Below are 19,447 nucleotides of genomic sequence, written 5' to 3'. Positions count from 1 at the left end.
GCAGGGCAAGCGTCCCTGAGGAGCACATTTTAGTGTGCTTTAGTCTCACGTGGCGGACACAGTGGACACCACACTGCATGGGGCTTGCCTCTCAAGGTGGCTCCCAGGGACTGCTCCCGAGGGAACGTCAGGAGATGTGATGACCTGCTGTCAAAGGACAGCAGAGCTCCGAGGAAATGGAACGGGGTCTGGGGAGTCACTGTACTGGGTTGATTCTGAACTCCCCAAAGGACCGGAGCGAAGCCCAGGATTGTTTGGTCCTGCCATGAACTGGGGAGTTCCCTGTGCCAAAATCTGTCCAAACCAACATGTTTGCTTGCTCCTGGCCAAGCTTCTGGATGCACTTTACTTCAGGGCTTGTATCCAAGCGCTTCTCTCTTTTTCTTTCTAAGTTCCCTGAGTAATGTGTTTATTTTGGTAAAAAGAAAAGAAGCCACTCCTTTGAGAAGCTGCCACGTACCAGGCACTGCTCCTTGCTTTACTCTTATCTAACACAGCATGGGTGCCAGGGAGCCCCAGATGCTCCTTGCACAGCTGAGGGCACTCAGAGGGGTAAGAGCTATGTTAGGTACGTAGTTTCCGCACTGGAATTATTAACGTCTATCCAGGTCGTGCCCACCCTGACAGTTCACCAGACGTCTGAGCTCCTGAAAGCTGCACCTTAGTTCTCCTCTGAAATCTTCCCTAAAAGATACATACAAACCAACTGCCAAAATGCGAGACACAAACACTGCTTTAAGATTTTTAAAATACGGATCCTGTTTCCATAAGATAAAAGTTCCTTAAGAGGAAGGATTGTCTTAGTATTCATTTCAGTGTCTAATAAGGTTCTTATCACATACAGGATATTCAGCAATATTTGTTCAATGAATTTTTTAAAATGTCGTCTTGTGCATTTGGATTAACAGAATTCACAGAGATTCAAAGAAAAGGAAATTGCCCATCATGCCACCAAATAATTTGTTTTAAAATAATTGAAGCATTTACCAAACCATGAGATGCTTATAACTTGAAAATGTTTCAGCAGCCATCATATCATATGTATTTTGTGATATTTTGGCCAAAAATATGGATTGAAAAATGAAGGCTGAAGTGGGAAATCCAAAGACTCTGGACTCGGCCCCTGGGTGTAATTCCTAAGGCAGTTGCTTCCCAAACATCCAACCTTGGACAAATCTCTCTCAGCTTCTGAGGCCATCATGTCCCCTCTGACATGCGAGTGAAGAAGCCTGCCTCCAGCTTCACGGTGACAGTCAGAGACGGGGTGTAGCGAGAGACTGCCTGACTCATGTCAATATATGATAAAGTCGAATCAGAAAATAAATTCACAGGATTTTTAAAATGTTTTTATTGTAAGGCATTTGAGAATTCTTAAATTGTAAGAATTGAAGAATTTTTAAATGAAACATTTTCTACTTAATACAAGATAGGAATATTTGTCATGTTGGACAAGCTTTTGGATTTCATTTGAGAACAACGTCAGGTGTTTAGGCTTATGTTTCCAAAGGCCCCACTCTGCCTACCTTTCCCACATTTTGTACACTAATCAGATACACGAATTGTCTTGCTGTATCTCTCAGAAACATCCAGAAAAGCGAGCAATGAATTGCTAGTGTGGAAATATTTTTTTTCTAATTAAAAAAAGACAGTTGATTTAAAAAGGTCAACTGTGGTTCACTTTGGCCCTGCTGCCCTTGATCATGGAATTAGGAGTGGTCATTTTATCCCAGTCATAAGTAGCTACAGCTGGTCCATCATGGTGTCATATCTGATATAATGTCGTACCACCAACAAAGTTACTAGATTTCACCAGTAACTAAGTTAGTGAGCTGACTTTTGAATGACTTGCCTACGTATTGCAGGGGACATCAGAATTTGGGCAAGCCTCAAAGGGTCTTGAGATTAATATATAACAAGGAGAGTTAAGTGTAAAAGCAGAAAAAGTTGTTAAAGGCCATTTTGCTATGCAACAACCTTCCTAAGAGAAGTGATGAGAAATCTGCTGCTGGAACTATTAAAATGAAATTGCCCAAACAGGAAAATTCACAAATATATGGAAATTAACCAACGGGTCAAAGAAGAAATCACAAAGGAAATTCAAAAATACCTTGAGACAAATGACAATGAAGACACAGCATACCAAAACATATGCAATACAGTGAAAGCAGTGCTGAGAGGGAAATTTATAATTATAGGTGATACACTAAAAAAAAAAAAAAAGATTTTAAATCAATAACCTCACTGTACATCTTAAGAACCTAGAAAATGAAGAGCAAACTAAACCCAAAACTAGTGGATGGAAGGAAATAAAGGTTAGAGCAGAGATAAATAGAGAACAGAAAAACAACAGAAATTAATGAAGCCAACAGTTGGTTCTTTGAAAAGAGCAACAGGTTTGACAAACCTTTAGCTAAATTGACTAAGAAAAAGAAAGAGAAGACTCAAATTACAAAAACAGAATGAAAGTGGCAACATTATTGCTGATTTTACAGGAATAAAAAAGATTATAAGAGAATACTATGAATAATTGCATGAAAACAAAGTGAATAACCTAGATGGAAGGGACCAATTCCTGGAAACATGAAGCCAACTGGTCATGCATCATGAAGAAATGGAAAATTTGAGTAGACCTATAACTAATAAAGAGAATTGAATCAGTAATCAATAACCTCCCAACAAAGAAAAACCCTGGACCACATGGCTACTATGATGAATTCTACCAAATATTTAAAGAAGAATCAACACCAATCTTTCTCAAACTCTTCCAGAAAATTGAAGAGGAGAGAATACTTACTCATTCTATGAGGCCAGAATTACCCTGACACCAAAGCCAAAGACACTACAAGAAAAGGAAACTTCAGACCAATATCCCTTATGAATATTGATACAAAAATCCCCAACAAAATATTAGCAAAACTGAATTCAGCAGAGTATTAAAAGGATTATGCACCATGACCCAGTGGGATTTATTCCTGGAATGCAAGGATGGTCCAATATATGAAAATCAATATAATATTGCTACATTAATAGAATGAAAAAGGGAAAAATGATCATTTCAATTGATGCAGAAAAAGCATTTGACAAAATCCAACACCCTGTTTGATGATTAAAACACTCAACAAACTACAGTAAAAGGAAACTACCTCAACACAATAAAGGCTATATATGGAAAATCCCACAGTTAATATCACACTCAATGCTTTTCCTCTAAGATCAGGAAGAAGACAAGGATGCCCACTTTCGCCACTTCTATTCAACATAGTATTGGAAGTTCTAGCCGGAACAATTAGGCAAGAAAAAGAAAGAAAAGGCATCTAAATTGGAAAAGTAATATTAACTCTGTTCACAAATGGTATGATCTTATCTGTAGAAAATGCTAAAGATTCCACACACATACATAAAACTGTTAGCTCTAATAAATGAATTTAGCAAAGTTGCAGGATACAAAAATCAACACCAAGAATCAGTCACATTTCTATATATTCCCAATGAACAATTTGAAAAGGAAATTAAGAAAACAATCCAATTTACAATAGCATCAAAAAGAATAAAATAGGAATAAATTTAACCAAGGAAGTGAAAGACTTGTATACTAAAAAGTACAAAACATTACTGAAAGAAATTAAGACCTAAATAAATGGGAAGACATCCCATGTTCATGGACTGGAAGAGTTAATATTGTTACGATGACAATATGACCCAAAGTGACCTACCGATTCAATGCAATCCCTATTAAAATCTCAATGGTATTTTTTACAGAAATAGAGAAACCTGCCCCAAAGTTCATATGAAATCCCAAGGCACCAAAACAATAGCTAAATTTTTTGTCAGTATAGGCAGATTTGCCAGAATAGCCAAAAACAATCTTGAAAAAGAAGAAATAGTTGGAGATCTCACACTTCCTGATTCTAAAATTTTCTATAAAGGTACAGTAGTCAAAACCACGTACTGACATAAAGATGGACATATAGAACAGCGGAATAGAATGGAGAGCCCAGAAATAAACCCTCGCATATATGGACAGTTGATTTTTTTTTTTTATTGAGGTCATAATAGTTTATAACATTGTGAAATTTCAGCAGTATATTATTATTTGTCAGTCACCATATAAATGTGCCCCTTCACCCCTTATGCCCACCCCTTAACCCCCTTCCACTCTGGTAACCACTGCTCTGTTCTCTTTGTCTATGTGTTAATCTTTCACATATGAGTGAAATCATATATGTTTGTCTCTCTCAGTCTGGCTTATTTCGCTTAACATAATAGCCTCAAGGTCCATCTATGCTGTTCTGAATGGGACGATTTTGTCTTTTTTTATGACTGAGTAGTATTCCATTGTATATATAGGTACCACTTCTTCTTTATCCAGTTATCAGTTGATGAGCACTTGGGTTGCTTCCACTTCTTGGCTATTGTGAATAGTGCTTCAGTGAACACAGGGGTGCATAAATCTCTCTGAATTGTTGATTTCAAGTTCTTTGGATAAATACTCAGTAGTGGGATAGGTGGGTCATATGGTAGTTCTATTTTTAACTTTTTGAGAAATCTCCATACTGTTTTCCATAGTGGCTACATCAGTTGGCATTCCCACCAGCAGTGTATGAGGGTTCCCTTTTCTCCACATCCTCTCCAACGTTTGTTAATTTTTGTCTTGGTGATTATAGCCATTCTAACAGGTTTAAGGTGATATCTTACTGTAGTTTTGATTTGCATTTCCCTGATAATTAGTGATGCTGAACATCTTTTCATGTGCCTATTGGCCATCTGTGTATCTTTGGAGAAATGTCTGTTCATATCCTCTGCCCATTTTTTGATGAGGTTGTTTGGTTTTTGTTGTTGTTGTTAAGTTGTGTGAGTTCTTTATATATTTTGGACATTATCCCCTTGTCAGATATATGATTTGCAAATATTTTCTCCCAGTTGGTGGGTTGTCTTTTCATTTTGTTCCTGGTTTCCTTTGTCTTGCAGAAGCTCTTTAGTCTGACAAAGTTCCACTTGTTTATTTTTTTCTTTTATTTCTCTTGCCTGAATAGACATGGTATTCAAAAAGATCCTTCTAAGACTTATATCAGAGTGTACTGCCTATATTTTCTTCAAGGAGTTTTATGGTTTCATATATTACCTTTAAGACTTTGATCCATTTTGAGTTAATTTTTGTGTATGGGAAGACATAATGGTCTACTTTCATTCTTTTGCATGTGATTGTACAGTTTTCCCAACACCATTTACTGAAGAGACTTTCCTTTCTCCATTGTATGTTCTTAGCTCATTGTCAAAGATTAGCTGTCCATAGGGGTGTGGATTTATTTCTGGTCTTTCAAGTCTGTTCCATTGATCTGTGTGTCTGTTTTTGTACCAGCACCATTCTGATTTGGTTACTATAGCTTTGTAGTATATTTTGAAGTCAAGGGTTGTGATGCCTCCATCTTTGTTCTTTTTTCTCAGGACCTCTTTAGCTATTTGGGCTCTTTTGTTGCCCCATATGAATTTTAGGATTCTTTGTTCTATCTCTGTGAAGAATGTCATTGGGATTCTGACTGGGATTGCATTGAATCTGTAGATTGCTTTAGGTAGTATGGACATCTTAACTATATTTACTCTTGCAATCCATGTGCATGGAATATCTTTCTATTCTTTTATTTTCTAATTTTTATTGAGTTAATGATAGGTTACAATCTTATGAAATTTCAGCTGTACATTATTGTTTGTCAGTCGTGTTATAAGTGCACCCTTTCACCCTTTGTGCCCACTCCCCACCCCACCTTTTCCCCAGTAGTCTGTTTTCCCCTACTAATCTGTTCTCTTTGTCTGCATTTTTAAATTCCTCATATGAGTGGAGTCATACAGAGATTGTCCTTCTCTATCTGGCTTATTTCACTTAACATAATTCCCTCAGGGTCCATCCATGTTGTTGCAAATGGGACGATTTTGTTCTTCTTTATGGCTGAGTAGTATTCCATTGTGTGTATATACACACCACATCTTCTTTATCCAATCATCAGTTGATGGGCACTTAGGTTGCTTCCACATCTTGGCTATTGTAAATAATGCTGCAGTGAACATTGGGGTGCATGGGACTTTTGGAATTGCTGATTTCAATCTCTTTGGATAGATACCCAGTAGTGAGATAGCTGGATCGTATGGTAGTTCTATTTTTAATTTTTTGAGGAATCTCTATACTGTTTTCCATAGTGGCTGCACCAGTTTGCATTCCCACCAACTGTGTATGAGGGTTCCTTTTTCTCCACAACCTCTCCAACATTTTTTACTATTTGTTTTGGTTATTTTTGTCATTCTAATGAGTGTAAGGTGATATCTTAGTGTAGTTTTGATTTGCATTTCTCTGATGATCAGTGATGATGAACATCTTTTCATGTGCCTATTGGCCATCTGTATATCTTCTTTGGAGAAATGTCTGTTCATGTCTCCTGCCCATTTTTTGATCGCATTGTTTGATTTTTTGTTGTTGAGTTGTGTGAGTTCTTTATATATTATGGATATTAACCCTTTGTTGGATGTATGACTTGCAAATATTTTTTCCCAGTTAGTGGGGTTTTTTTTTGTTTCAATCCTGTCTTCCTTTGCCTTGAAGAAGCTCTTTAGTCTGATGAAGTCCCATTTGTTTATTCTTTCTATTGTTTCCCTTGTCTGAGAAGACATGGTGTCCGAAAAGGTCCTTTTAATACTGATGTCAAAGAGTGTACTGCCTACATTTTCTTCTAGAAGCCTTATGGTTTCAGGTCTTACCTTTAGGTCTTTGATTCACTTTGAGTTTATTTTGGTGAATGGTGAAAAAGAATGGTCAATTTTCATTCTTTTACATGTGGCTGTCCAGTTTTCCCAGCGCCATTTGTTGAAAAGACTTTCTTTTTCCCTTGTATGCCCTCAGCTCCTTTGTCAAAAATTAGCTGTCCTTAGACGTGTGGTTTTATTTCTGGGCTTTCAATTCGGTTCCATTGATCTGTGCACCTGTTTTTGTACCAGTACCATGCTGTTTTGATTACTGTAGCTTTCTAGTATGTTTTGAAGTCAGGGATTGTGATGCCGCCAGCTTTGTTCTTTTTTCTCAGGATTACTGTAGCAATTCAGGGTCTTTTGTTGCCCCATATGAATTTTAGGATTCTTTGTTCTATTTCTGTAAAGAATGTCATTGGGATTCTGATTGGGATTGTGTTGAATCTGTAGATCTGTAGATTGCTTTAGGTAGAATGGACATTTTAACTATGTTTATTCTTCCAATCCAAGTACATGGAATGTCTTTCCATCTCTTTATGTCATCATCCATTTCTTTCAGAAAAGCCTTGCAGTTTTCGTCGTATAGGTCTTTCACCTCCTTAGTTAAATTCACCCCGAGGTATTTTATTCTTTTTGTAGTGATTGTGAATGGTATTGTGTTCTTGAGTTCTTTTTCTGTTAGTTATTAGAGTATAGAAATGCTACTTATTTATGTAACTTGATCTTATACCCTGCAACTTTGCTGTAGTTGATTATTTCTAAAAGTTTTCCAATGGATTCTTTGGGGTTTTCTATATATAGGATCATGTCATCTGCAAACAGCGAGAGTTTCACTTCTTCCCTCCCTATTTGGATTCCTTTTATTCCTTTCTCTTGCCTAATTGCTCTGGCCAGGACCTCCAGTACTATGTTAAATAAGAGTGGTGATAGAGGGCATCTTTGTCTCATTCCTGTTTTCAGGGGGATGGCGCTCAGTTTTTGCCCATGGAGTATGATGTTGGCTGTGGGTTTGTCATATATGGCCTTTATTATGTTGAGGTAATTCCCTTCTATCCCCATTTTTTTCAGAGTTTTTATCATAAATGCTGTTGGATCTTGTCAAATGCTTTCCCTGCATCTATTGAGATGATCATGTGGTTTTTATTCCTCAATTTGTTGATGTGGTGTATCACGTTGATTGCTTATTTGAGATTTTTCTAGTTTGTTAAGGTTGGCCTCTATTGCTATGAATTTCCCTCATAGGACTGCTTTAGCTACATCCCATATGGGTTGGCATGGTGTATTTTCATTTTCGTCTGTCTCCAGATATTTTTTGATTTCTCCTTTAATTTCTTCATTGATCCATTGATTATTCAGTAGCATGTTGTTTAGTCTCCACATATTTGTCACTTTCCCAGCTTTTTTCTTATAGTTGATTTCTAGTTTCATAGCATTATGGTCAGAAAAGATGCTTGATGTGATTTCAGTCCTCTTAAATTTATTGAGGCTTGGCTTGTTTCCCAACATTCGGTCTATCCTTGAGAATATTCCCTGCGCACTTGAGAAGAATGTATATTCTGCTGGTTTTGGATGGAATATTCTGTATGTATCTATTAAGTCCATCTGGTCTCGTTTTTCATTTAATTCAACTATTTCCTTGTGACTTTCTGGATGATCTATCCATTGATGTAAGTGGGGTGTTAAGGTCCCCTGCTATTATTGTGTTGTTCCTAATATCTCCTTTTAGGTTTGTTAATAGTTATACTTTGGTGCTCCTGTGTTAGGTGCATATATATTCATAAGTGTTGTGTCTTCTTGGTGGAGTGTCCCTTCTATCATTATTTACTGCCTCTTTTTCTCTCTTTACCTGTTTTATCTTTTTTTTTTTAAGATTTTTTTAATTTTCCTTTTTCTCCTCAAAGCCCCCTGGTACATAGTTCTGTTTTTTTTTAGTTGTGGGTCCTTCTAGTTGTGGCATGTGGGATGCCGCCTCAGCATGGCTTGATGTGCTGTGCCATGTCCATGCCCAGGATTCGAACTGGTGAAACCCTGGACCACCGAAGCAGAGCGTGCAAACTTAACCACTCAGCCACTAGGCTGGCCTCTACCTGTTTTATTTTGAAGTCTACTTTGTCTGATATAAGTATAGCAACACCTGCTTTCTTTTGTTTGCCATTAGATTGGAGTGTCTTCTTCCATCCCTTCACTCTGAGCCTATGTTTGTCTTCAGAGCTGAGATGTGTTTCCTGGAGGCAGCATATTGTTGGATCTTGCTTTTTCTTTTTTTTTTCTTTTTTTGAGGAAGACTGGCCCTGAGCTAACATCCATGCTCATCTTCCTTTGTTTTATGTGGGAGGCCTGCCACAGCATGGCTTGGCAAGCGGTGTGTAGGTCCATACTCAGGATCTGAACCAGTGAACCCCGGGCCACTGAAGCAGAATGTGCAAACTTAACCACTGCACGACCAGGCTGGGCCTGGGTCTTGTTTTTTAATCCATCCCGCCACTCTGTGTTTTTTGATTGGAGCATTCAATCCACTTACATCTAGAGTGCTTATTGATATATGAGGACTTAATGCTGCCACTTTATCACTCATTTTCTGGTTGTTCTGTGTTTTCCTTGTTTCTCATCCTGTGTATTTCAGACTGCCAGTTCAGTTTGGCAGTTCTCTATGATGGTTTTCTCAGTTTCCTCTTTATTTATCATATGTGTTTCTGTTCTGATTATTCATTTAGTGGCTACCATGAGGTTTGTATAAAAAATCTCGTAGGTGAGATAGTCCATTTTCTGATATCCTCTTATTTCCTTGGTCTAAGCCAATTCCAATTCCTCCTCCCCTTCTAGATTATTGTTTTCACAACTTATTCCATCTTGTCTTGTGAGTTTGTGGTTAAAATGATGAGATTATAGTTATTCTTGACGTTTTCCTTCCCTTTATCTTCTATGTTATAATTAAGTGTTTGCTAATGTGTTCTGATAGACAGCTGCAATTTTCTGATTTTGCCTATTTATCTCCTTGCTCGAGGTTTTGTAAACCCTTTCTTTTTTATTTTTCAGGTATGAGGGACTTCTTGATCATTTCTTGTAGGGGGTGGGGGGTCTTGTGGTGATGAACTCCCTCAGCTTTTGTTTATCTGGGAACGTTTTTTTTCTCCATCTCGTCTGAAGGATATTTTCACTGGACAGAGTATTCTAGGCTGAAAGTTTTTGGCTTTCAGAATTTTGAATATATCATTCCACTCTCTCCTCGCCTGTAAGGTTTCTGCTGAGAAATCCACTGAGAGCCTGATAGGGGTTCCTTTGTAAGTTATTTTCGTCTGCCTTTCTGCCTTTAATATTTTTCTTTGTCATTAACTTTTGCCAGTTTTACTACTATATGCCTTGGAGAAGCTCTTTTTACATTGATGTAATTAGGAGTTCTATTAGCTTATTTTACTTGTATTTCCAGCTTCTTCCCCAGGTTTGGGAAGTTCTCAGTTACTATTTCTTTGAAGAAGCTTTCTGCCCCATTCTCCCGCTTCCTCCCTCTTGAATACCCATAATCCTTAGGTTGCATTTCCTAATTGAGTGGGATATTTCTCAGAGAATTTCTTCAATTCTTTTTAGTCTTAGTTCTCTCTCCTTCTCCATCTGAAGCATTTCTATATTTGTGTCCTCCAGATTGCTAATTCTGTCCTCCATAATGTCAGCTCTGTTAATTCTCAGACTGCAGATTTTTCTTTATCTCATCCAATATGTTTTTCATCTCCAACATTTCTGATTGGTTTTTCTTTATAGTTTCAATCAATTGTGAAGAATTCCCTCTGTTCATTAATTTTGTTCCTGATTTCGTTGAACTGTTTATCTGAATTTTCTTGTAACTTGACTTTTTTATGATAACTATTTTGAAATTCTTTATCATTTAGATTGTAAATTTCTGTGACTTCAGTAGTGATTTCTGGGTTTTTGTCCCTTTCTTTCTTGTCTGGAGTATTGATATATTTCCTAGTACTATTTTATGGGGTAGATTTGTGCTTTCGCATGGTGGTAGTATCTGGTTGCAGATGCCACCTGCCACCACTGGTGGGGGGGGGGGGGGCGGTCAGCAGCTGTGTATTCTGAGCCCATGTGACCCATGGTGTCTGTGCTTGTCCTTTGGAATCTGTGCTGACAGGGCCCATGTTCAATTGCCTGCTCGCAGCTGCTGCTTTCCTAAGGTATGCACAGGTGCTCTGGCTGACTGGGCTAGCTGGAATGCCAGGCGGGGGTAGGGGCACTTTCTTTCACGTGCGTAATCCCAGGGACATTCTCACTCTGTGCTATCTGCCCTCCTGGGGTGCTGGCTTGATGAAGACACCCCCACAATAGCTTAGCCTCCTCTGTGTGGGGCTTTCCCATGGGCTGTGAGGGAACTTGGAGAGCAAAGGCATTCCTATGGAGAGCTGCCCCTCCCCACTGCCTCTCAGAGCCACAAACAGTCCCATGCCCTTGGTCACTGCCAGGGAGGGAGAGGAGATCCCCTTACTTCCTGCCTCTTCCTCCTGGGGGGTCCAGCACCTCACCCTAAGGTGAATGGATGCATGGGTCTCTCAGACATCTTTTGTGATGTGTGAATATCCTCTGTTGGTTTGTGAATGGCCTTTTCATTGTAACTTAGGGGGGACATTCTGAAGGAAGAGCCCACTCTGACATGATGGTGACATCACTCTCCTGGTCAATTGATTTTTGACAAAAGTGCCAAGACCACTCAATGGGGCAAGGACAGTGTTTTCAACAAATAGTGCTGGGCAAACTGGATATCCACATGCAAAATAATGAAGTTGGACCTTTATTGTACACCACATACAAAAATTAACTAAAAAATGGATCAAAGACATAAATTTAAGAGCTAAAAATATAGAACTCTTAGAAGAAAACATAGGTGAAAATCTTCATGACCTTGAATTGGGCAATGGTTTCTTAAGCATGACACCAAAATCACAGGCAATAAAGGAAAAATAGATAAATTGCACTTAATCAAAATAAAAACCTTTGTGCATCAAAGGACACTATCAAAAGAGTGAAAAGACGATCACAAAATGGGAGAAAATATTTGCAATTCATATATCTGGAATTGTATCCAGAATGTATAAAGAACTCATACAACTCAACAATAACAAAACAACTCAATTCAAAAATGAGCAAAGAATTTGAATAGACATTTCTCTAAAGAATACATACAACTGGCCAATAAGCATATGAAAAGAGGCTCAGTGATAGTCACTAGAAAAATGTAAATCAAGGCCACAATGAGATACCACTCCACACCCATTAGGATGGCTATTATGACGGGGGAAGAAAAGCAACAGAAAATAGCAATTGTTGGTGAGGATGTAGAGGAATTGGACCCCTCGTCATCACTGGTGGGGATGTAGAATGGCACAGCTGCTGCAGAAAACAGTTTGGTGATTCCTCAAGAAGTTGAACATGCCCTTACTATATGATTCAGAAATTCCACCCCTAATAAGATACCCCAAAGAATTGAAAGCAGGGGCTCAAACAAATATTTGTACACCAGTGTTCACATTAGCCATTAGAATTAGCAGCATTATTCACAATAGCCAAAAGTGGAAACAATCCAAATGTCCATCGATGGATGAATGGATAGACATAATTAGTATATACATACAATGGAATATTACTCAGCTATGAAAAGGAAAGAAATTCTGACACATGCTACAACATGGATGAACCTTAAAAACATTATGCTAAGTGAAATAAGCCAGACACCAAAGGACAAATAATGTATGATTCCATTTATAGAAGGTATCTGGAATTGGTAATTCAGAGAGCCAGAAAGTGGAAGTTACCAGGGGCTGGGGAAGATGGGGGGTTATTGTTTAATGGGTACACAGTTTCTGTTTAGGATGATGAAAAAGTTCTGGAAATAGATAGTAGTGGTAGTTATACAATGTTGTAAATGTATTTAATGCCACCAAATTGTACATTAAAAATGGTTAAATTGGTAAATTTTGTGTCATGTGAATTTCATCACAATAAATAAAAAACAACCCCGCCATATTTATTCCAGCACTATTTGTAATAGAAACTAAAAATAACCTATATATTTATTAACAGAGGATTGGCTAAGAAATTGTGGCAGATTTACGTGGATTTCTTAGTGGTCTTGGTTTCACCTCTGCCCTTTTACAGAGCAGCCAAAGTGATAAGATAACACAAACTGGATGATGGTTTCCTTCTCAAAAATGCTTCAATGGCTCACCATCTCACAGAGTCAGAGCCTGTCTCCACCATGCCCTCCTGGCCACCTCTTTGGTTTCATCTCTTCCACCCCTCCCCTGCCTCCTCACCCCAACCACATGGCTCCTTGTTCCTGGAAAACTCCTGCACAATTCAGCCTCAGGGCCTTTGCACTGTTTCCTCTATCTGCACTGCTCTCACCAGGTGTCTGCAAGCCTTCCATCGGGTGATCAGCTCAGTATTGGAGAGAGGCCTTCCCCAAACACCTGATATAAGACAGCACCCGCTACACACACACACACACACGGATGGCAATCCCTACCAGCCTCCCTGTGTGCCTTGTTTCCTCCATGGTACTTATCGCTAACTGACACATACACCTTTGTTCATCTTCTCTCTGTCTTCTCCCCCCAGAGAATAAGCGCCTTGAAGGGCAACACCTGTTCTGTTCACAGCGTGTCCCCAGTGCTGAAAGCAGTGCACAGCACTCAGTGCTCAGAAAATGTTTATTGAGTGAATGAGTCCACTCAGTGAAACACCTGACGGCTATCAAAAAAGGATGAAGCAGATCACTACTCTCTCACCCAGCAAGATTCTCAACATTGAGAATTCACACCGCTGAGTGAAAAGAGCAGGTGAGTGAACCAAAAGCACAGTATGATGCCACTTACAGGGGAAAATCTATGAAAGTGTGCAAGAAACCTGAGAGGATACAGATCACACTTTTTTTTTTTTTTAAGGAAGATTAGCCCTGAGCTAACATCCACCGCCAATCCTTCTCTTTTTGCTGAGGAAGACTGGCCCTGAACTAATATCCATGCCCATCTTCCTCTACTTTATATGTGGGACGCCTGCCACAGCATGGCTTGCCAAGCAGTATGTAGGTCCACACCCAGGATCTGAACCAAGGAACCCTAGGCCACTGAAGCGGAATGTGCGAACTTAACTGCTGCACCACAGGGCCAGCCCCTACAGATCACACATTTAACAGAGATTATGTCCAAGAAGTGGAAAGGCAAAGCTCACCCATGTGCACATGTGTACTTTTTCATGTAACGATAGTCTGAGTACCAATTCCATTTCTCAGTATTTATCCTACTGAAGTCATCAAAGATGTAAATATCACAGTATTGTTCATAACAGTGAAAAAATTGAAAATCGCCTGTGTGTTGACAACAGGATGTTGGTCAGGTAAATTTTGAAATATTCCTAACCAATAGACTAGATTTCTAAAATCCAGAGGTCAGCAAATAATGGCCTGCAGCCTAAGTCCAGCTGTTGTCTTTTCTTTATAAATAAAGTTTTACTGAAATATGGCCATGTCCATTTATTTACATATTGTCCACGGCTACCTCCCACTCCCACGGCAGAGCTGTACCACTGGGACAGAGACCATATGGCCCACAGAGCCTATGCTACTTCCTGGAAATGTGGCTGAATGCCTGGACTAGAATATAGTAATTAAAAATGATTTATGGGAAAACAACGTGGAAAATTTTAATGATATACATTTATTACATATGTGAATATTGTAAATGAAAGTATTTATAAAGATTAAAAATATCAGACACATAAAAAAGACTGAAAGGATACATACAGGAATATTACAAATTATGTCTGAGTGGAAAAAATAAAAAGGTGGTTATTATTTCCTCCTTTACAGTTTCTTGCAACTTCAAATTTTCTACAAAAACTATGTGTTACTATTTTTTAAAATCAGAATAAAAATGGACTTTCAAGTATCTGGTTTACTTTGAGTATGTTCTTGCCTAAAGGGAGGACTAGGTACCCTGTCCACATCCTTCCTAAACCGGATTCTTGCTCGACTTGGAAAAGAGGTTGGTCCCTTGGTCCCGAGCTGCAGCCGCAAGTCAGCGCTGTGGGACAGCTGTCCGGGCGGCCGGCACATACCTGACCTTGTGGATACACTTTATTGTTTCAGATCTTAGCGACTACACATGTCATTAATCAGGGCCAAGCGCAAAGCCCCGACAATCTACCTAAGAGGGCGGCTGTCAGGGACCATGGAAGCTCATATTCCTTGTGTTACAGTTCGCTCCTTTCAGCACAGGAAGAAAACAAGTCACCAATGTCACCTCATAAAAAAAAAATTTTTTAAGGGTGTTTACCGCACAGAAATAAAAGCTTTTTTCACTCATTATTATAAGTAAAAGAAAGAAAGGTTAACGACTTGCCGACGCAGCAAGGTCCGGGCAGAGCTTGGCGGCTTGCACCTGCTCCTGCACCGGAGGTGGGAGCACCCCGGGGAGAAGGGAGCCCACGGCTCGGCCGCGCCGCGAATCATGGGAAAATCCGACATCGTCCGTCGGGCCAGGCTGCCTCCAGGGAGAGGACGGTTATTCTTTAAGAGGAATGTTACTCTTGAACCACTTTCTCTTCTATTCCTCTTTATTTACATGCTAAACTACCCCTCACTGTCGTAATAACAATACATCACCTAACTGTCACTGCGGACAGCCGCTTCACAATAGGGAGCTGTCTTCTTCACCAGGTCCTTTTCTCCCAAGATACTGGATTTTATTTTCACATTTGTGCTACTGAGATATAATTCACCTAGAGTGAAATGCACAGTTCAGTTTTTTGTGGGGCTTTTTTTTTTTTTTTTGGTGTTTTTGTGAGGACGGTTGGCCCTGAGCTAACACCTGTGCCAGTCTTCCTCTATTTTATGTGGGATGCTGCCACAGTGTCACCTGATGAGCTGTGCTAGGTCTGCACCTGGGATCTGAACCGGGGAACCCCAGGCCCCCAAAGCAGAGCGCGGGAAGGTAACCACTACGCCACCCAGCTGGCCCCCACAGTTCGATTTTGACAAATGCATCCACCCAGGTAGCCAACACTCTGGTCAAGATTTAGAACATTCCTAGGGCTGGCCCCGTGGCCCAGTGGTCAAGTTCACACTCCGCTGCAGGCGGCCCAGTGTTTTGTTGGTTCGAGTCCTGGGCGCGGACATGGCACTGCTCATCAAACCACGCTGAGGTAGCGTCCCACATGCCACAACTAGAAGGACCCACAACGAAGAATATACAACTATGTACCGGAGACCTTTGGGGAGAAAAAGGAAAAAAAAATTAAAAAAAAAAAGATTTAGAACATTCCCACCCTTGAAAAATTTCTCATGTTCCTTCCCGGCCAGTCCGGCCCTCTGTTCTGGTTTCTATCACCACAGGTTACTTGTGCCTTTCTAGAAGTTCAGATAAAGGCAGTTATTCCATAGGCACTCCTTTGTGTCTGGCTTCTTCACTCAGCACGTTTTTTGAGAGTCACCATGCTGTGGGGCGTATCATCACTAACCTTTCTTATTGCCGAGCAGTAGTCTATTTTACAAATATACCAGTTTCCTCCACCCTTGTCCTTGTTGAGGGACACCTGGACCGTTGCCAGTTTGGGCATTAAACGAAATATTTGTTCCAATGCTGGCACCACTACTTTGTCCAAATAAAAAAAAGGTCTTGGAAGTCAATTTTGTTACTTTTGAGATTCCTCCTTCCCCTGATATTTAGATTTTTCGGGGCCTCCCTCCCTCCATCTCCTCTCCAGGAAAATCATAGCACATATGTGCACCTGGAGAGGAAGGACGTGGGTAATACTGAAGACGGGCAAGTTTATTCCTTCATCACACAAGGTACAGAGGCTGAATACAGAACACAAGTTACTCTCCTGGCCGGTCTCACAATCTAGTTTTGGAGCGGCAGATCAAGCTGCAGGGGTGAGGAAAGGGCAGCGACAGTGCCAACCTTCTGAGTTGAAGGCATTGTTAGGGCCCGACGAGAGCTGTCATCATTACAGCTGGCGCTCACTGAGCCTTACCTCCAGGCCAGGCGCTGTGCTGGTTATTTCCTCCAGCCCTTACACTGACACAGGCACATTCTTTATCCCGATTTCAGGCAGGGCACACGGACGCTCAGAGAGCACACAGAGAAGTGCATCGACACTGTATGGAGAAGACAAAGGAGCGTACATGACGCAAGTCAGAGGAACTTAAAGGCGGTGGGGGGATTAGTTTTTAAACGGCTAGTGGAGGTGTGCAACTAAATAGTGTCAGTAGCATTTCTACTTTCTCTTTTCATTAGCATTTTGCAAATTCTTCTTAAGGCATAAGCCTTCTCGGTTCATGCTCACTGACTCTGGATGGTGTCGCGTGTGGCACTTCCCTCCCAGGGAATTACAAACCAGCTGGACAATTGTAGTTTTACAAATAGAGTAATTGAACGCCACACTTGATAACAAAATACTAAGTACTTAGATATTTTGGATATACTGTTACCAACAATTCTGGCCAAAATCCATGTGCAGCAAGAAGGATTTGAGTGGGAAAGTGAGTGGTTTAAAATTATCTTTGAGGATGCAATAAAAAATTTTTTTTTCCTCGATGCTCTGTCTTCCTTCCCCTCACTTCTTACCCCAAAGACCTTTTAGTATTCTCTCCCTTATTTTACTGCTACTGATTATTTTATTCACCTACTTAAAATAGGAAGGATGGAGCAGAAAATATTCCTTTTTCTGGCAAGAAAGCCCTGAATATAATTTGGGGGAAATTCATCCCTAAGAAGCACTGGGTGAACTATGTGGCTTCATGTTTAGGATAGTTTGTTCATAGTAATAGGAAGAATACAGCTTTGTGTATTAGTTTGCAAGGGCTGCCATAAAAAAGTGCAGTCCTGCAGACAGCGTGGCTTAAACAACAGAAATTTCCTAGTGCTGGAGGCTCGAAGTCCGAGATCAAGGTACTGGCAGGGCTGGTTTCTTCTGAGGCCTCTCTCCTTGACCTGCCCTGTGTTTTCACACGGTCTTCTGTCCGTGTCTCAATGTCCTCTTCTTATAAGGGCCCCAGTTATACAGAATTAGGATCCACTCATATGACCTCATTTTACCTTAATTACCTCTTTGAAGACACTATCTGCAAATACAGTCACATTCTGAGGTCCTGGGGGTTAGGAGACATGAACATGGGGAGAACACAGTTCAGCCCTTAACACTTCCTACCTGCCTCACAGAGCTGTTAACGAAATGAGAGGATATTTAGGAAAAAGTTATGAATGAAATTATATCCTGTACAGGAGGGTGTCTGTTACAGTTGTTACATCAGTCACACCTTCGACTATTTTTAAAACATTTGTGAATTTTAGTTGCTTGTAAGGAAAGATGTTAGTGGCTACTATTTTCGAGAGAAGCCTACGAAGAGAAGTAGATGACATGTTGAAGATCATGTCTGCAAACAAGTAGTTTAAATTTTTAAAATTCTCTAAATTCATAAAAAGGAGAAAAGTAATCTAACAATGGCTAATTATAGAAGATATGAGGTGCGGTATTTTTTGGTTAAGCTTAAGATAACTTATGAAGAGCATGGCAAGAATAATATCTGAAGAGAGTAGAACTGAAATGTAGCATATCCTCCTGGCATCACAGTTTAGAGAAAAACTAGACTGGATCACAGAATGAATAAAGAGGGCTCACCCGCTTTGGCCACACTTTCATAAGTACAGCGTGGTGTTCAAAGTTTGTGTATGGAGAACAACAAAAAGGATCAGAAATTGGGAAACAGATTTGTTCCTTATGATCAATAAAGCTGATTCATATAAAACTGACCTTTTAGTAGATAAAAACTGGTCTAATCTGGAGAATTCTATGTGTCAAGCTAACATAAAAGAGAAACCAGAGGATTTCACCTGTAGAAGACAGAGGGGAGCACCCAGGAGCCCTTATCATAGAGGAGCAAAGACTCTGTCTTCAAGTGTCACACAACTCATGCTTAATACTGCAGCCTCAGCCCTTCAGGGCTGGTCTCACAACAACCTCCTCACCCGATGAATTTTCTTCTATATTATTATCTAATTAAATCCTGCAGGCAGACTCCGGATAGGTCTCCCCTCCCCCAGCCGCGGGTACACGGGCGCGGGGCTCTGCCTCCCTCCAGGTGGGCTCCACCGGCTCGCTCAGCCCTGCACCGCCGGTCCTGTCCCAGCGTGGGCCGCCCCGACACTGCACACAGTCACATCACACCCTGCACATACATTGCACACACTGCACAGCCACCCACACACTCTGCACAAGCTCACACTCACTCTGCACATACATTGCACACACTGCACACCCACACACTCACACACACACTGCACAAGCTCACACTGCACATACATTGCGCACGCTGCACACCCGTTGCTCCCCCCCACACGAACCCCCTTGTGCACAGAAGTAACCGCGTCTTTCTTTACCCAGGCGGGTAGGGACCCTCCCAGTTCAGGGTGCAGGTGTAGGTGCAGGTGCAGGTGTGGGGCTGAGTCACCGGGGGGCCGGTGGACCCACGGTCACGCACTCGGCGGACAACGAGTGACAAGCAAATCGCCCGCCCGTCGCGGCGCCAGACCGTAGGGCCAGCGCTCCTGTTCCGGGCGGTCACGCGGACGGCCCTGGGCGGGCACGGGTCTCCGGCAGACCGTCGGCGGGCGCCGACCTCATTGGCCCGCCCTCGCCGCGCGCCGCGGCCCAGACCGCC

At 40.8% G+C, this 19,447-nt stretch overlaps 1 long non-coding RNA gene across 1 annotated transcript in view; it reads right to left on the bottom strand.

Annotated features, from left to right (window-relative positions):
• Positions 1-19,434, bottom strand: part of LOC139082088 (uncharacterized) — a 49,880-nt gene extending 30,446 nt beyond the window's left edge. The window contains exons 1-2 of the long non-coding RNA XR_011537811.1: positions 19,167-19,434; positions 16,762-16,885 (exon numbers count right to left, since the gene is read on the bottom strand). This is a non-coding gene — a long non-coding RNA (uncharacterized lncRNA). The remainder of the gene's footprint in view (positions 1-16,761; positions 16,886-19,166) is intronic.
• Positions 19,435-19,447: the final 13 nt, after the last annotated feature.

Source organism: Equus przewalskii, chromosome 2 (genome assembly GCF_037783145.1).
Source record: "Equus przewalskii isolate Varuska chromosome 2, EquPr2, whole genome shotgun sequence".
NCBI lineage: Eukaryota > Metazoa > Chordata > Mammalia > Perissodactyla > Equidae > Equus > Equus przewalskii.
The sequence above is the reverse complement of the archived record's forward strand: the minus strand, read 5'-3'. Positions and strand labels throughout refer to the sequence as shown.